General features: G+C 38.3%; 1 protein-coding gene across 3 annotated transcripts in view; it reads left to right on the top strand.

Moving 5' to 3' along the window:
* The window catches only part of SERPINI1 (serpin family I member 1), a 112,548-nt gene that overhangs the window by 20,831 nt on the left and 74,568 nt on the right, over window positions 1–17,149 (top strand). The window contains exon 1 of one of the 3 annotated variants that reach the window (XM_083365071.1): window positions 10,608–10,632. The exons of 1 other annotated variant lie outside the window; for it this stretch is intronic. The gene's annotated coding sequence lies outside the window, so the exon portion shown is untranslated. Of the gene's footprint in view, window positions 1–10,607; window positions 10,633–10,987; window positions 11,130–17,149 lie in introns of those variants that run through there. One more of the 3 variants, XM_083365070.1, reaches the window with a different exon arrangement.

Here is a 17,149-nt window from a genome sequence, read left to right as displayed (position 1 = left end):
CCTTTAGAAGTTGTAGGTATTTAAGAAGAGATTGGACAGCCACTTGTCTGGAATGTTATAGGCAGGTCTCCTGCTTGAGTGGGGGGTTGGACTAGAAGGTGTCCAAAGTCCCTCCCAGCTCTGTTCTGATTGATTTACGGTAGTAAAATTCTGCTTGCCCTCCTTTCCCCCCCCCCTGGAATTTCTTCCAGTGGCAATTTCTGCTTACCTTTGACATTTCATCTAGTTAGTTATGCACACTTCCAATCAAAGTACAGGCTATCAGGTTCTACTTTTTTATTGTCTGAGAAAGGTAAAGGTAAAGGTTCCCCCGCACATGCGTGCTAGTCATTTCCGAATCTAGGGGCCGGTGCTCATCTCCATTTCAAAGCCGAAGAGCCACTGCTTGTCCGAGGACGTCTCCGTGGTCATGTGGCCGGCATGACTAGATGCCAAAGGCACACGGAACGCTGTTACCTTCCCCACCGTAGTGGTCCCTATTTTTCTACTTGCATTTTTACGTGCTTTAGAACTGCTAGGTTGGCAGAAGTTGGGACGAGTAACAGGCACTCACTCTGCTACGCAGCACTCGGGATTCGACCCGCCAAACTGCCGACCTTCTGATCGACAAGCTCAGCGTCCTATGCCACTGAGCCACCGCGTCCCTCATCTGAGAAAGTTATGGGATCCCTAATAAAGATGAGGCTGGGAGACCTGCACTTGAGGATATTGCTTTCCACAGAAACTATTAGTTCCAAAATTGCTGCATTGCAATGGAAACAATAAAGAATTTTCTGGCACTTTTCTGGCACTTTTCTGGCACTTGAAAGAAAACCAAACTAAACTAAAATCTGTTTATGTTGTAAGCATTTGTGGACTTTATCAGATATTTCATCCTGAATTGGCTCATATAAATATATATATATTTCTAATATAAATATATATATATTTCTCCAAATGTGTGTGTGTGGGGGGAGAATGATAGAGTTATACTTAATTTTAAAAATGGGAAAGTTTAGCAGGACAAAATAGCCTGAAGTTCTCAGTCTACAATTGGAAACTTTCAAGTTTTCATCCATGATTATGGCCTTCTTTTTGTATCCAAAATTAGTTGGATAAGTCAAACATATTTTCTTAGGTGTTAGTAAATTATTTAGAAAATTTGAAATCTGTCTGCAAGAACGGGCAAAGGGAGACTATTCATTATATAGATGATAAGAAGCAGCATACATAGTACCTACTTAGAGATGAGAAATATAATCTGACAAGCCATTCAGCTATTACCAATGGCAATGTCCTTGTCCCGATACAAGGTATAATATTTTATGTTTAATCTCAAAGAGATGTAATCTGTCCCGCCACAGCATGCTTACTGTAGTTTTCACTCTATTTGAGAGAATCAAACACTTTTTTTAAAAAAAAAGCAGCGCACACACACACACACACACACAAACCTATTTCCTGGTTAGATTTAGGTCAGTTTCATTTCCATTTGACCTTCTGCTTATTAAATGAAGCGATGAGATATGGTGAACAAAAGGAAATCAGAAGAGAAGAATATCATATGTCATGCCATGCCTATCTATAAAAAGATCAATCAGCATTTCATTTTTCCCATAGGAGAACAAGCAGCAATTTCATGAATATATGGCTTCCATCTTGCACCATTGGAGAAAGTTACTAGGAGTTCGTAGTATAAGGTCTTGCAAGGGATACCTGTTCATCTTATGTATGTATTTTAGAAGCTTGTCTTCTATTTCAAATCCCCCATCCCTGAAAAATGATGTAATTATTGGGATATGGAGAAGATAAATCACATTATTGTTGCCAATCTAGGCCTTGTCCTACAGTGGACTTCAATTCCATGCTGATTAGGAATTCTGGAATTATGAAGCTTAGTTAGAGAGAAATTGGGTTGTAAAACACATCAGTCCTACTGAAACCTTTGGAACAAACTGTGACAGTAAACAGTTCATATGCTTCACGAAAGATCAAGTTATTTAACCATGGTTAATTGAATTAATCACAGTTGGAAAAGTTCACATGTAACAAACCATGGTTTATCTACCCAAACAGCTGAGCTCAGATGCCAGTGTTTGCTAGAAACAAACAAATCTTATTGAAGTTATAAAAAAGACAAGTACAGAGGGGAAAATATGCAAAGAAAGCTGAAATTTTATTTTGTTTGGAGGCTCTGAACTCATCTCAAGTGAGGGTAGAAAGTATATAGGGAAGCATATACACTGAATGCTAAAATGCCATTTGTTCTCACGATTTGAAAAGATGTTACAGTTGAAAAGATCCCAAGGGCTACGTAACAGATGTGCTTGCCAAATACATTATTGTTTTTTTTTACTACTGTTGTAAAAAAAGTAGTCTTGTAAAAATGGTTTGATTTGTGATTTCCCTGAATTTAGAACTTAACCCCTCGTGCCTTAATATTCAACTTATCCTTTTATAAAGGAAAATGTTTCTCAATTTTCTTTATGTGTAGGTGAGATGCTTGGACTGGATAAAAAAAAAGCAACTTACATTTTTGAAAGCCTCCAAGTATCGTAATATAATATATTGATCCAAAACACACTTGTTCAAAACAAATCAGAAACAAGAAACAAGAAACATTGGATTTGGATCTAATTACCATTTGCAGCATGATTTCAGCTTGTGGTTTTATTCTTTAATTTGCCCTTAACCCTCAACTATACAATTATAACTTCTCTCTTTTGAGAATTTAATACAATAGTAAATATACATGCTATCTAAAATTGCTTATTGTAAAATAAATGGGGCTTCAATACTTCATTTTTGCTTAGCTAATATGCAAGAGACTGAAATACACTGTCACTCAAGGAAAAACTCATTATTTTGAATGCAGTCAGAGCCACACTAAGGGAATTAGCATCTTGTAGTTTAGAAGTCAGCAATTGCAGTCTTGTAATGTAGCAGAAATGATATGAGACAAAACTGGATAACATTTGAATTGCTTCATCAAGCTTTAATAGACAGAGCTGAAGTAGCTTTGCCAAGTTAAAAAAAAAGATATTTAAAAAAAGAGTAATCTGAGCAGCTTTCCTTAAGTAATCTATAGCAGCTTTCCTTAAGGCTGCAGTGTTCTCTTATACTGGGATTTTTATTTACACAAAGGGGAACCGGTCTGCACTCTGGCGGTTCAAACCCAGGTCCGTGAGATGGAGTGAGCTACCGTTGCTCAATTCCTAGCTCCTGCCCACCCAGCAGGCAATATTGCAAGTAGATAAAAGGTACCACTTCAGTGGGGAAAAAAGCCCTACTTGTGTTTGTGTGTGCAGAGAACGGCACTGGACCTGGCCAAATGAAAGGCATCACGACACTAGGTGGGGCAAGATCGGCAAAGGAGCCTGGAAAAGCCAGCAACCTGAGTGCCGCTAGCTAATTGGTGTAAAGCTACTTTGCCCCCTGTGGTTCATCAAGGATAGGCGCTCAAGCACTGAATGGAATGAACTAGCAATCTAGGCTGTCAGGACTACATTGGGTCTAGCGTGTGTAGATTTCCCTGACATTATATGCCATACGCTAAATAATAAATTCATTTAAACGTTAGTGTAGCAAATACTAAAGAGTTAGAAAAAGAGACAGGGAAGGCAAATGAAGCAATCATGGGCTTAAAACCTTATTTTGCTTGCAAGCAATGTAGCTGAGTGATTAAGGTGTTGCGTTTCAATTTTGGGAGGTTCAGTTTAAGTTCCTGTTGGATCTCGGAGTTCCCTAGGTTACTCTGAGCAAAGTCTGATCTATATTAGGAGGTTGTTTTTGTGGAGATTGAATTAGACAAGATACCCACCACCACCACCACCCTTCCAGAAGTTAGGGAAAAGGTAGCATAGAAAACGCCGTGAATCAAAAAGGCTCAACCATTTTATACTTGAGATTATTTGATAGCCTGTCTTTTATAAAAAAAATATATATCTCCATAAATATGCTTGGAGAGCCCAGTATCAGTTGAGATCTTAGATTGCACCATGAGATTGGTTCACCCATCATCTCTGCTGCGAAAGCATTCCATTAGATGTTTCTTCTCTGAGGAAATCTAGCCCGAGCTGCTGCTGAGGGAAAAATTCATAATCTTCCTGAGGTGCTCCAGTTGCATAAACTTACATTCCCAGAATTCCCTTGACATATTTAGTTGGAACCAAATTAAGAAAGACTGGCTTTAGAAGAGAGAGCTAATGTTTGAGTTTTATTTTTTCCTCTTTCTTCCCAACGTTGTTCCCTTTCGCACAATTTTTCATTACATTTGGCCCCATATACTCCAGGTTTAATTTGCACACCCAGTAGATGCAAGTTGACAGGGCATATTTCAGTCCCTCCCTTCCCCAGAGATAAGGGAAGCAAAGGCTCACATGCTAGCATTCTTGGTCTTCTCTCTGGACCAATTTACTCTTCAAGGTCAAGATGACCTCTTTCCTGTAGTCACTTAGGAAGGCAATGCTCTTCCACAGATTTTATTGATTTTATTTAAAAGATTTGTTTTGCCACTTATCTTAAATCACAACTCTAAGATCAAACATTGTTTGGAGAAGATTCATAACGTCGACAGGAAGCTGCTGATAGGTAGGCCAATTGATGATATTAGTGTTTTACCATGGTTTCACATGTCTTTTAATCTTTGATGATTGTAGGCTTATAATATATGGAGGAGGCCATATACAAATATCTACAAATAAATGGATCCTTATATATATATATATATATATATATATATATATATATATATATATATATATATATATATATATATATATAGAGGGTAGGGTGTGCTTTATTATTTATTGCCTTCTCAGCTCTGGCTGCATTTTCCAACAGAATAATGACAAATCATAAACAACTATTCAATTTTCAGACACTGTTTTAATCACACAAACCTGTGGACATGTACTTTTAATCTTGAAATTTAAGATGTGGCCTTATCTTATTCAGGCTATTGATCTGTCTACCTCATGGGTGTCAAACTGCCGGCCTGCGGGCGTGATGTGTCATGAAGAAACCATGCCTACCCCATTGCCATCAATGGGGAAAAACCTCCAATACGTCATGCGATGTCACGTTACATCACGAGTTTGACATGTCTGGTCTAGCTTATACCTGGCAAAACTGATTGGCAGCAGTCATCCAGGATTTTGGCATAGTTTTTCCATCCCTACTGACTTGAGACCATCTAAAACCTTCGTGTTTTCAAGCAAACTAGTTTGAAACAGGAGACAGCTTTTGCTCTCCTACCTTGAAATTCTTCTTCAAAAGTATCTATCTGCCTGGCTGGTATTCAGGAACTTAATGCAAATTCTGATCCCCTGGGGTTTGACCTGTACTTTTGATAGATGTACTCCTGAACTTACAACTATAACTGAGCCCAAAATTTCTGTTACTAAGTGAGACATTTGTTAAGTGAGTTTTGCCCCATTTTACGACATTTCTTGCTGCATTTGTTATGTGAATCACTGCAGTTGTTAGGTTAGTATCATGTTTGTTAAGTGAATCTGACTTCCCCATTGACTATGTTCGTTTGAAGGTCTCAAAAGGTGATCACATGACCCCGGGACACTGTATCGGTCATAAATATGAGTCAGTTGCCAAGCATCTGAATTTTGATCACATGACCATGGGGATGCTGCAATGGTCATAAATCACTTTTTCCACTGCCATTATAACTTCTAACGGTCACTCAATAGGTCAAAGACTAACTGTACTTTTTTAGGAAGCCAGTTTGGGCTAACTCTCCTTAGATACCTTGGGTAGATTGGCATTCAAAGTTAACCTTAAAAATGGGTAGAGAGGAAGCAAGCCTCCTATCCAAAATTGTTTAGTTGATGAAGTTTTGATGCTAGTCTCCAGATTTCCACAAAGCATAATTAATGGAGGGAGTTCATGCTTTTCCCCTTTTAGAGTCAAAGTAGAATGTTCATTTGGCCGACTTGCATGAATAATCCATCACTGTGAATCATTAACTTACAAGACAAGTTATGGTAATTGATGTCTTTATCCAAGCTTTAGAAGCATTAGGGGAAATAATTTATTTTCCTATGCTGGCAAATGTTTTAATGCATTTGTTTGTTTTATCATGCTCCACACACTGAAAAGAATTGTGTTGTAATCTTAATCAAACTTGCTTCAGGGTCAGTGCTTTCGAGAAATGAAAAACGCTTGTTCCCATCTAAACGTATTAACCTCAGGTTTCCTTAGAATAAAGAAAAAAAGAAATACATTTCAGGGCACTTTAATTTTATTGTTTGCACTGTCCTTCTGTATGAGTAATTTTACATAGTTTGTACAAAAGCTTATTATTTTTCATGTGTCTGTAAACTACTGTAAGCCTCACCTTGAGCAGAAGAGTTAGGATACAAATATTATACAGAAATGTTTACTTCTTCATATGCCATTAGCAGCGCACCACCTGTGAGAGTTGTAGTGTAGGTGTGATTTATATTTTGCATGTGAACTCTTCACAACCTACAATAGTGTAGTGATTGTTCTTCTCTGCCAACATGAGTTGGATGTTGGAAGTTGACCCAAATGCATTTGGAACCTGCCATTATGCTAACCATTAGCTCAGTGTGGAAGGAAAATCTGTATGTAGATAAAGAAATAACAAATGCAATTTTGCTCTGCATTTTGATTGAGCTGGAAACCCAGGTGATCATGGGCAAGACCTGGAGGAGAAATATACCCATCTGGAGGAGAGAGAAAGACTGTAGACCTGGTTTGGTGTGTGCTTGGCTGAGGAATTATGGGAGTTGAAGTCCATGAGTCATAAAAGGGCTGAGTTTGAAGACCCCTGCTCTATAGGCATGAAAGCCAGCTGGCAGTTGCTCTTAGCCCAATGTATCTCACAAAGTTCTTGTGGGGGGAATGGGAGGTAGAAGGAGTATTAGATATTATAAAGTATTAAAGGCAGAATTTTAAAAAAAAATCTTAAAACAATAGAATAAGAAGAGGTTTCGCCCATGTTAGCTGGGAATCCAATACATTCTGGAGGTTTTTACTTTGGTATGAAATTGAAAGAATTTCTCTGTTCACAGATTTATATTGAGCTGGTATATGTATGTCTGTACTTGGGAAAAATGTGACTTAACAGAGGCATTATCAGAAGAATTATTATTCTTATGTTTGTAAATTAAAATGGAATAATTGGAAGATCCTGGTTGTATTTCTGCCCACTGAGCAGATTGATTGTCATACGGCTTAAACTTTTATATTTATCCGTGAAACAAATTATTATGATTTATAGGGTTTTTTGTTCTAGGTTGGATCCTGTTGGTTATGATGTATATTTATTACTATTTATATATTTTGTTGGAAGAAGTTTTGATTTTTCATTTCAAAAGATTTCATTCCTGTTCTCCATTATAGAACTTCATAATAGCCTGGTTCACCCTTACATTAAGCTATAATGAGTTTAACCATAATCACCACAGTCCTGACCAACATGCTAAGCCATACACTTTTATTTGCAAACCACAGAAGGCAGTGGTCATGTATCATATGAAACCAAATAAACCACACTACAGCTTAATGTGGTGGGTGAACTAAGCCCAAATGTCTCTTATGAAAACAATAAATTGAGTTTTTGGCAGTGGCTAAACTACCTAGGTTTATAATATTTATTTAAGCAAAACATAATATGCCTGAGAATGAACAGCTACTGCATGTTTTTTTAGGAGGAGAAAAAAATTGTAGACTCTTTGGAATTTTTTTGTGGGGGTGGGGTGGGGGGGGGAAGGGAAGTAAAGTTCAGCTGAAGATTCCTTAATCACTACTGTACCATGGACATTGACAAAAGCTGAACTTAGGTTTCAACTTACAACCATTGTTGGGGCCAGAATTTTTGTTGCTAAGCAAAGTGATTAAGTGAAAGTCCTTCAGGTATTGGAAAACTGGTATCATATCTCCCCTTAGCCTTCTTTTCTTCAGACTATATATGCCTAGCTCTTTTAACTCCTCTTTCAAAAAATTAGCCTAGCACCATCTTTGTTTCTCTTTTGTGCACCTTTTCTAACTCCTCAGCCGCCTCCTTCTATTTGGTGATCAAAACTGGACGTGTTAGTCCAGGTGCAGTCAGATCAGTGTATATTTCTGTAGACGCAGCCCAAGATTGCATCGACTCTTTTTGGCAGTTGCAACACACTCTTGGCTTATGTTTTATCAGGATACCCAATTCCTTCTCACAAAGAATTGCTGTTTAGACAGGTATGACTTGTCTATTTATTTATTTATTTGGTTGATTGGTTATCATATTTATATAACCACCCATTTCATAGAACATGACTCTGGGTAGCATACAATAAAACCATTAAAATATGGTTCTGTGGTTCATTGATATTACTATTTCAAAAGGCTAAGCAAGAGTATTACATATTATGAACAGTGGAGCCACTTCAAGAGATCATTGTTCCATTAACACCCCTAAGCCTGTTGACACATCCAAGTTAGGAAAGATTTCCAGTAGGATGAGAAGAAGGAGCCAATCTCACATTGCAAAAATATACAACGCTTCCAGATGGTCTTCAAAGGCAGCCCCACATAAAGTACACTATAGAAGTCTACCTGAGAGATGACTAAGGCATAAGTGACTGTGAGGAGACCCTCCTGATTCAGGAATGAGTGCAACTGGTGTACAACATGAGATTGCACAAAAGCCCTCCTAAGCCATGACAGCCACCTGCCCTTTCAGCAGGAAGGACCCCCAAGTAACATGCAGGGTCTGTCTGGGTCACTACAACCCCATCAAAGATGGTATAGTCCTAAACTGACAGGCCCAAAAATGTGTAGCGACTCAATCTTATCAAGAGTCCAGTGAGGCTGTTGTTCCTCATTGAGACTATCTGTCACAGCCTCCAGGCACTCCAGGTAAGATATCAATGGGATCATTTGTCTGATTTTTTTTTCTATCCAAGTGCAGAAACCTCCATGTTTCACTAGTGATTGGCCCAATGTTTGAGTCTATAATAACCTTTAAAACCTCGAGTCAGCTTTCAAAAATCTTTGAAACCTACTTTGTGTTATCTGAAAATTTCCTAAACATCCCTACTATCCCCTTATCTAACTCAATTATAAAAAGGCTGAATAGCACGAACAGCACTGGATCTAGAACACAGCCTTAAGGTATCCCATTGCCTACTTCTCTCCATGTAGACATAGGACTATACGTATCATTGAGGCCCACATGTTGAGTACGGTTGTTGGACCAAATGTGAATTCTTCTGGTAGTGGTAATGACCCTCCAACCCACGTTTTAATCAAGTAGGAGGTTATGGTCAACTTTATCAAACACTTTGCTGAAGTCTAGGTACACTACATTCAAGGCATTCCCTTGGTCTACTAATTTAGTCATTTTGTCAAAAAATGCTATACTGTATAAGTTTGTCTGGCACAACCTGTTTTTAACAGCTTCATGTTACAATGATATTACCTGGAAATCCACTGTTTTATCTTTTCTAGAATTTTTCAAGATATTATTATCTAGCTGACTTGTCTATATTTTCCTCAGTCTACTTTTTTCTATTTTAAAGATTGAACCAATATTAGCTCTTCAATCTTCTGACATTTTCCCTGTACTCAAAGTTTTCAAAGAATACAGGTAATGATTTTTAGCACCTTGGGATGTAATCCATCTGCCCTTTGAATTTGAACTCATTCAAAGCAGCTAAGTGTTCTTTCACATTTCCTTGCCTATTTGACCTGCATTTCTCTTCTGCTCCCTACAGTGCACCTTCTGACAGGTTGGACTACTTTTCCCTTTTGTGGAATGACAGATGCAAAATAAGACTTAATCAGTTCAGCATTCTCCCTGTGGTCTCTCACCATCTTGCCACTTTCTTGCCCAGCAGATTTCCCATTTTCTTGATATTTCTCTCCTTCTGCATTACACAAAGAAGTGTTTTGTTGTTCTTGTTGCATTCATTGCAACCCTTGGCTCATTCTGTGTCTTAGACCTCCTGACCCCAACCTTACAGATTCAGGCTGTGAGGAGGACCAAAGCTCAGTGTGAAGTTTTTAAACAAAATGTACTGATGGAGCACATCTGTTGATTTATTTGCAAAGTTGAATGAGCCAACTCACAAGGCAGTATATTTTAAAATTTAGATTACATTAAAAAAGTTGCTTTGCAAGGTGTAAGCTTTAATGTATGAAATCTATGCTATAAAATATCCTGATAGCCATATAGTCCAGATAGCTTTAAAAGGAGGCTAGGGAAGCAATAGAAGTGCAGCTTCATCAAATGCTATTAAGTATAAAACTTATGGGGGACCTTAAGGATTGATACTTTAGAATGTTCTGGAAAACAAGATTAGATTTCCTGTATCTTCTTTTATGGAATCCTGGTTCACTGAACAAATTAAGGATGAACTACCGGTAATTTATGCACTTTATGGAAAATTGTAGTTGGAATTTGTGGGAACACCATGATCAACTGGAAAGAATTTGATCTGCTTCAGCCAGGGTCTGTCTATTTCAATCTTTCCTGCCTATTCAGTCTTTTTTCCTGCTCTTGTATGAGATTTTAATTCCTTGATTACCTAGAATTTCTGATGTTAGCTATCTTACAAGCCACCTCTCCATTCTTCTCTCATCCAGACATACACCTGAAAGAGCTGTCAGTCAGAAGTCAGAAACGTCTTGGTAAGCAAACATGGTCTAATTTTAAACCAGACACTGATACCAAAAAAAACATGAGTGGCAGGAAATGAAAGTCTAAAAGGAAGAGCCAAGGGCAAAATATAAAATGATTTGAACATCTACAGAGTATTAACTACTACAAAAGGTAAAGGTTCCCCCGCACATGCGTGCTAGTCGTTTCCGACTCTAGGGGCCGGTGCTCATCTCCGTTTCAAAGCCGAAGAGCCAGCACTTGTCCGAGGACGTCTCCGTGGTCATGTGGCCGGCATGACTAGACGCCAAAGGCGCACGGAACGCTGTTACCTTCCCACCGTAGTGGTCCCTATTTTTCTACTTGCATTTTCACATGCTTTCGAAGTGCTAGGTTGGCAGAAGCTGGGACGAGTAACAGGCGCACACTCTGCTACGCGGCACTCGGGATTCGACCCGTCAAACTGCCGACCTTCTGATCAACAAGCTCAGCGTCCTAAGCCACTGAGCCACCGCGTCCCCTACAAAAGGTATAGTGATACAGAATATTACTACTGCAAGTAGTAATGTATGTGTATGCTGTAGCTTCAGTGCAGTTGGTACACAGGTGGGTACTGTGACATGGTATGAGTGCGGCCATGCATGTGGGTGGGTACTCTGGCACAAATGCAGGTGTGTGGAGGGTGAGTGCTATAGTGTGAGTGTGACCAGTTGCAGCACTGCATGCCATAGCATAGCACAAGTGTGGACGGGGATGGGTGTGCTATGGTCCAGCACATGGGATTCACACTCACCCTATTTCCTGGGGGTTCCTCAAGAGAAAAAACGGTGGGAGCAACTTACCAGACTAACTTAGGACCTCTTTCCAACATGCCCATTGACTTTGCATGTGGAAAGTTGAATGGGAAGGTTGCAAATGGCGGTTATGTGACTGCATAACACTCATAAGTGTGAGCTGTTTGCCAAATGCCTGTATTGCAATTATGACTGAGGATGGTACGCCGGTCACAACTTAGAGAACCGATTGTAAGTCCCCCTTGTTCAGTGCTGTTGTAACTTTGAATAGTTGCTGAATAAGAGGTCTACTAAGGACTACTTAGGGGACGCGGTGGCTCAGTGGGTTAGGACACTGAGCTTGTTGATCAGATGGTTGGCAGTTTGGCGGGTCGAATCCCAAATGCCACGTAACAGAGTGAGCGCCTGTTACTCGTCCCAGCTTCTGCCAACCTAGCAGTTTGAAAGCACGTAAAAATGCAAGTAGAAAAATAGGGACCACTACGGTGGGAAGGTAACAGCGTTCCATGCGCCTTTGGCGTCTAGGCATGCCGGCCACATGACCATGGAGACATCCTCGGACAAGCGCTGGCTCTTCGGCTTTGAAATAGAGATGAGCACCGGTTCCTAGAGTTGGAAATGACTAGCACACATGTGCAGGGGAACCTTTACCTTTACCTTTTTAAGGACTACTTGTATGTTTATGGGGTAGAGCTTTTATTTTACATTTCTGCGACAGTTGGGTTAACTCAATACATCATGACATGCTGTTTCATGTTATGGGAACATAACATAGATCTTAATATACCAGCAGCATGAAGGAGATGATGATGGTGGTGATTGTGATGATTGTGATGATGATGATGATTGATGATTTGGATTCTAATCTGAAACATAGGTTTGGTTTGATTTTTGCTTAGCATGTTGTGTCCATGTTATGTTATGGTTTACAGTGTAATGAACTGTACAACTCCAACCCATTATAGTCTCTTCAGTAAAACTATAATAGTGAAATTAAAAAACAAACAAACCCACAAACAGTATTCATCCCTTGCATGGAGAAACTCCTGTTCCTTCTTGGTTTTTTTTGTTTTTTTGTTTTTGTTTTTTTTACTGAGGTAAATTTAGTTTTTTCTATCACCTTACTTTTGGTGCTATCAAAGGGATACCCTCATTTGCAGATGAGGCAAAATCAGTGGACTTTGCCCTGTTATATTCCCACCTTTATGCAGCAACCAACTCTTCTTCTATAATTCCCTTTTTATCTCTAATGGCAAATTTGGTGGTGGAAACATGTTTATGTACTATTAGATCATCAAGATGTGACTACTGAATAGATGGCCAAGTTCTAAACAACCACCATCCATCTGTCAACAGTTATTCAGTATATGCTCTCAATATTTTTATGTGTTTCAATTACATGATTCTGGGGCAGTGAAATTTTTATTTCAGCTGGTCATAGATTATAATAATGAGGATATTTATTTAGAAGTATGGCACTAGTCTGAGCATCCTTTTGCATAGCTGATATGCATTACTATGCATGTCAGTGTGCACCAGAATATTTTTTGGCTCAGCATGGCTGTTCCTGACTCATTAAAAAAAATCTGCTTCAGGCAATAAATATAAATAAAAGCAGGGGATACAATTTAAGTGGAAGACAAAAAATTATTTTCTTGCACATCCCATTGAAAGCCGAGGTTCATCAGCTTATTGCAAAAAAAGAGAAAAGCTATTAATCCTCTTACCTGGCTTAGTCTAAGGATGGGATCCTGAAAGCCTCTTACTACTCATTCACCTTTCAATAGCCCTGAATCTCCAAAAAGTATCAAAACACATGTTACAATGACTGACAAGGAAAATAATATACGTTGTTGAGAAGATAGGCATCATGCTGATAAATGGTGCTGACATCTTTTAGGATGCCATTTACCATTCATACTGCCAAATAAATATGTCATAAATGCCTTGGGAATCTGGAATATTTATTGGTGCCTGTTTATTAGTATGCCATGGTAAGAAAACTGAGTGGGAGATAAAGGAACATTCCATCCTTTTACCAAACAATACATCTGCCCAATAGTTTTCAGCAGAACAGACAGTTTGATGTAGTGGTTAAGGCACCAAGCTAGAAACTGGGAGACCATGAATTCTAGTCCTACTTTAAGCATGAAGCAAACTGGTTGACCTTGGACCAGTCACACTCTCTTAGCCTAGGAAGAAGAGGCAATAGAAGACCAGTTCTGAAAAATATTGCTGGGAATCAGTACTGACTCAAAAATACACATTCCTAGAATCAGAATCCTCTTTTGCATCAGTCAGTGCTTTTATAATTTAGTGAAATTTCATTACTTTCAGGAAAGTACTCAGGGACTCGTTAATAGCTAAGAGCCCTGGTGGCGCAATGGTTAGAATATAGTATTGCAGGCTAATTCACTGTTCACTGCCAGCAGTTTGGTCCTGGTCGGCTCAAGATTGACTCAGCCTTCCATCCTTCCGAGGTTGGTAAAATGAGGAACCAGATTGTTGAGGGCAATATGCTGACTCTGTAAACCATGTAGAGAAGGCTGGAAAGCACTATGAGGCAGTATATTAAGTATAAGTCCTATTGCTAAATGTGGAGCATTATTTTGTTGCAGATAACGAGTATGTTGAAATATTTGGAAAATTTAACTATAGATCATCTGAAAGTGTAATCAATGCTGATTCCATCCAATCCCCATGACTGAAATCATCTTCATCCAGAATCCTTTAAACCTGTTTTGGAATGTCATCTCCACAATCTTCCCTAAAAAGCAAATTGTCCAGGATGGTGAAATTCTGAAAAGTAGTACCCCAGTAAATAAAAAGGACCAGAGCTAAAATTAGTGTTCCTTGGAGGAAATAAGAATGCCTTTTTATCCAATGCCCCATTGATTTGTCTATAATTATAAGCAGGAGAGGCACTTTGGTTCCTTTCTTCTTTAAGTAGCTTGCACAAGACCACTACTGCGTTTTTAACTATACAATCAGTTCTTGCCAACTTGGCTGTATGAAAATGTTATATTTGTTCTTGAATGTTTATTTCCTAATCTCTTAATTTTTTTTAAAAAAATCTATAAATAAGGTCTGTGTGTATAATTCATTTATTCTCCAAGAAGATACTTTAATTTTGATTTAATTCCAAAATGTTTTTTTTTTAAAAAAGAACACAGAATGTGCCTCTCTTTCTCTTTCTTTTGGAACAACAATGGCTTCCTTCAGAACTTGACAGTCTCATTATATTGATAATCCTTAGCTTTTCAAGAAACAGAAAAGTAGCTTTGAATTCAGTTTCCCTAATTTGGTTGCTAGTGGAGTAGATGGTTTTACAACTCCCGGTAGGACATCTTCATTAGCTGAATGGGTTTATGGCCAGAGCCCATTGCCAGAATTATTCCCTTTCCATGATTCAAGAACCTTTGCCAATGTATAGACTGCCAAGAATTGCCGGGTCTTTGTTGGCCTGGAGAGGATTCATTTTGGAATGATCGTCGTTCCATTTTGAATGCAGCATTATTGGTAGGCTGTCAATGCTTTGGCTGATGTGACCGTTAATTCATAATTATTTCCAAGAGTAATTACAGGCTGATGGAGGGATCGGCAGTGATTGTTGCTCTTATTTTTTGTCTTGCAATCTATAATTAATTGGCCATCAAGCTGAAAAACATTGGAGAAGCAACAGCTGTGGATTTAAAATACTTAGTAATGATAAATTGGCATTTCTAACCCACAGAACTGTATCATCTCCTATCACCCCTAAAGGCTTATTCTATAACACTATTTCCTCATTGTGGCATCTTTATGTGACTAGTAGAGATTTATGTTTCCAGGATGCAGAGGTCTGCTTCTAAATTTAATCTTTGCCGTGCATTAAATATAACTTTATTGAATAAACATAGGGAGTATTTGGAATATAGACAGGTCTTTGGAAACAAAATAGCAGTCCTCATTTAGGAACAGGTAAATTTGTAGTTGTACTTATCCAGCTAGTATCCTTTGGCATTTACATAAATCAATACTTTTTGGTATTTACATAAGTGAAAATTATATGGAAGTTTTAATTAACATTTTATTAAACAGGAGAAATTTACACTCAGCTAATAAAAGCCATACATTATCACCTTGCCAAATTATTACTCATGTTTGCTTTCTGCCAACAGAGTAATATGCAAAAGTCCCTTTGCTCAAATAAAGTAAACTTTCTCCAAATTGATGCAACCCAAACACTCATTAATATGGATATTCATAAATCTGAGTTAATGAGTGGACCCTGAATCTATTTCCCGGTGACCTGAGCATCTGCCACATAGTCTGGCTATTTTTGTATATATTAAATAATTGGATGAGTTCAGTCAAAAAAAGTTGAAAGAAGCCACTGCAGTTGAATAGTTCTTTTTAGGCATAGCCTAGTCAAAGGCCACTAGCAGACCCAACACCAGGACATAAAGACAGATGAAACTTTTCATAAGTCTTACTTGCATCGTTGTAAGTTGTTAAACCAAAATTTGGGAAATGTATATAATCTCACGCAACATAAAATTGACATCACTTGAGCATTCATCAGCTGGAATGTCCAATCAGGCATCATCTGAGATGTTTTATGAAGGTAGTACAGTGATGAATTAAACTCATATTAGCAGTTATCCTATTCATTAACATAACACGTTTTCTTTTTAAAAATATATGCTCTTAGTGTACGTATAAATTTGATTGTTGTTCCTTCCAGAGGATTCTGGGGTTTTTTAGATTTTATCTTGCTTTTTAAAAATTATTTGTACGTGTAAAGCCACTCATAATTGTTGGAGTTTTGCAGCATAGAAATTTTATATATTTTTATATTTCAAATTTCTAGGCCACCTAACTCCAGGGACTCTAGTGGCTTCACATATAAAAACAATGTTCAAAAATTGAAGCAAATCCCTAAAGACAATGACATAATCACATATAATAACAATGGAAGACTGTCAGTATATATTTATTACAGTTATCGGCAAAGCAGTATCTAATATTTCATATCGTCTTCTTTTTCTTCTTGTATTTAATAAAATCAATTGGTGTTCAGAGCCTTAGGCCCTCGTTAACATGACCATTTCTAGACACATTATGAGTATATAATAATAAAAATTATAAAGTTGGAAGGGACCTTGGAGGTCATCTAGTCCAACCCCTTGCTCAGGCAGGAAATCTGACCTATACCATTTCAGACAAATGGCTGTCCAGTCTCTTCTTAAAAACTTCCAGTGCTGAAGCATTTACAACTTCTGGAGGCAGGTTATTCCACTGGGTTAATTGTTCTGTCAGGAAGTTTCTCCTTAGTTCTAGGTTGCTTCTCTCCTTGATTAGTTTCCATCTGTTGCTTCTTGTCCTGCCTTCAGGTGCTTTGGAGAATGGCTTAATACTGGTAATGACTTAATGACTCCCTCTTCTTTGTGGCAGCCCCTGAGATATTGGAACACTATTATTATGAAACTCCTCGTCCTTCATTAAACTAGACATACCCAATTCCAGCAACCGTTCCTTATATGTTTTAGCCTCCAGTCCCCTGATCATCTTTGTTGCTCTTCTCTGTACTATTTCTAGAGTCTCAACATCTTTTTTTACATCATGGTGACCAATACTGGATAAAGTATTCCAAGTGTGGCCTTACCAGTGCATTGTAAAGTGGTATTCATACTTCACGTGATTTTGATTCTATCACTATGTTAATGCATTCTAGCACTGTGTTGACTTTTTTGGTAGCTGCAGCACACTGCTG

The sequence above is a fragment of the Vipera ursinii genome, assembly GCF_947247035.1.
Source record: "Vipera ursinii genome assembly, chromosome: 5".
In the NCBI taxonomy this organism is placed as follows: domain Eukaryota; kingdom Metazoa; phylum Chordata; class Lepidosauria; order Squamata; family Viperidae; genus Vipera; species Vipera ursinii.
This window is presented reverse-complemented; position numbering and strand designations above follow the sequence as displayed.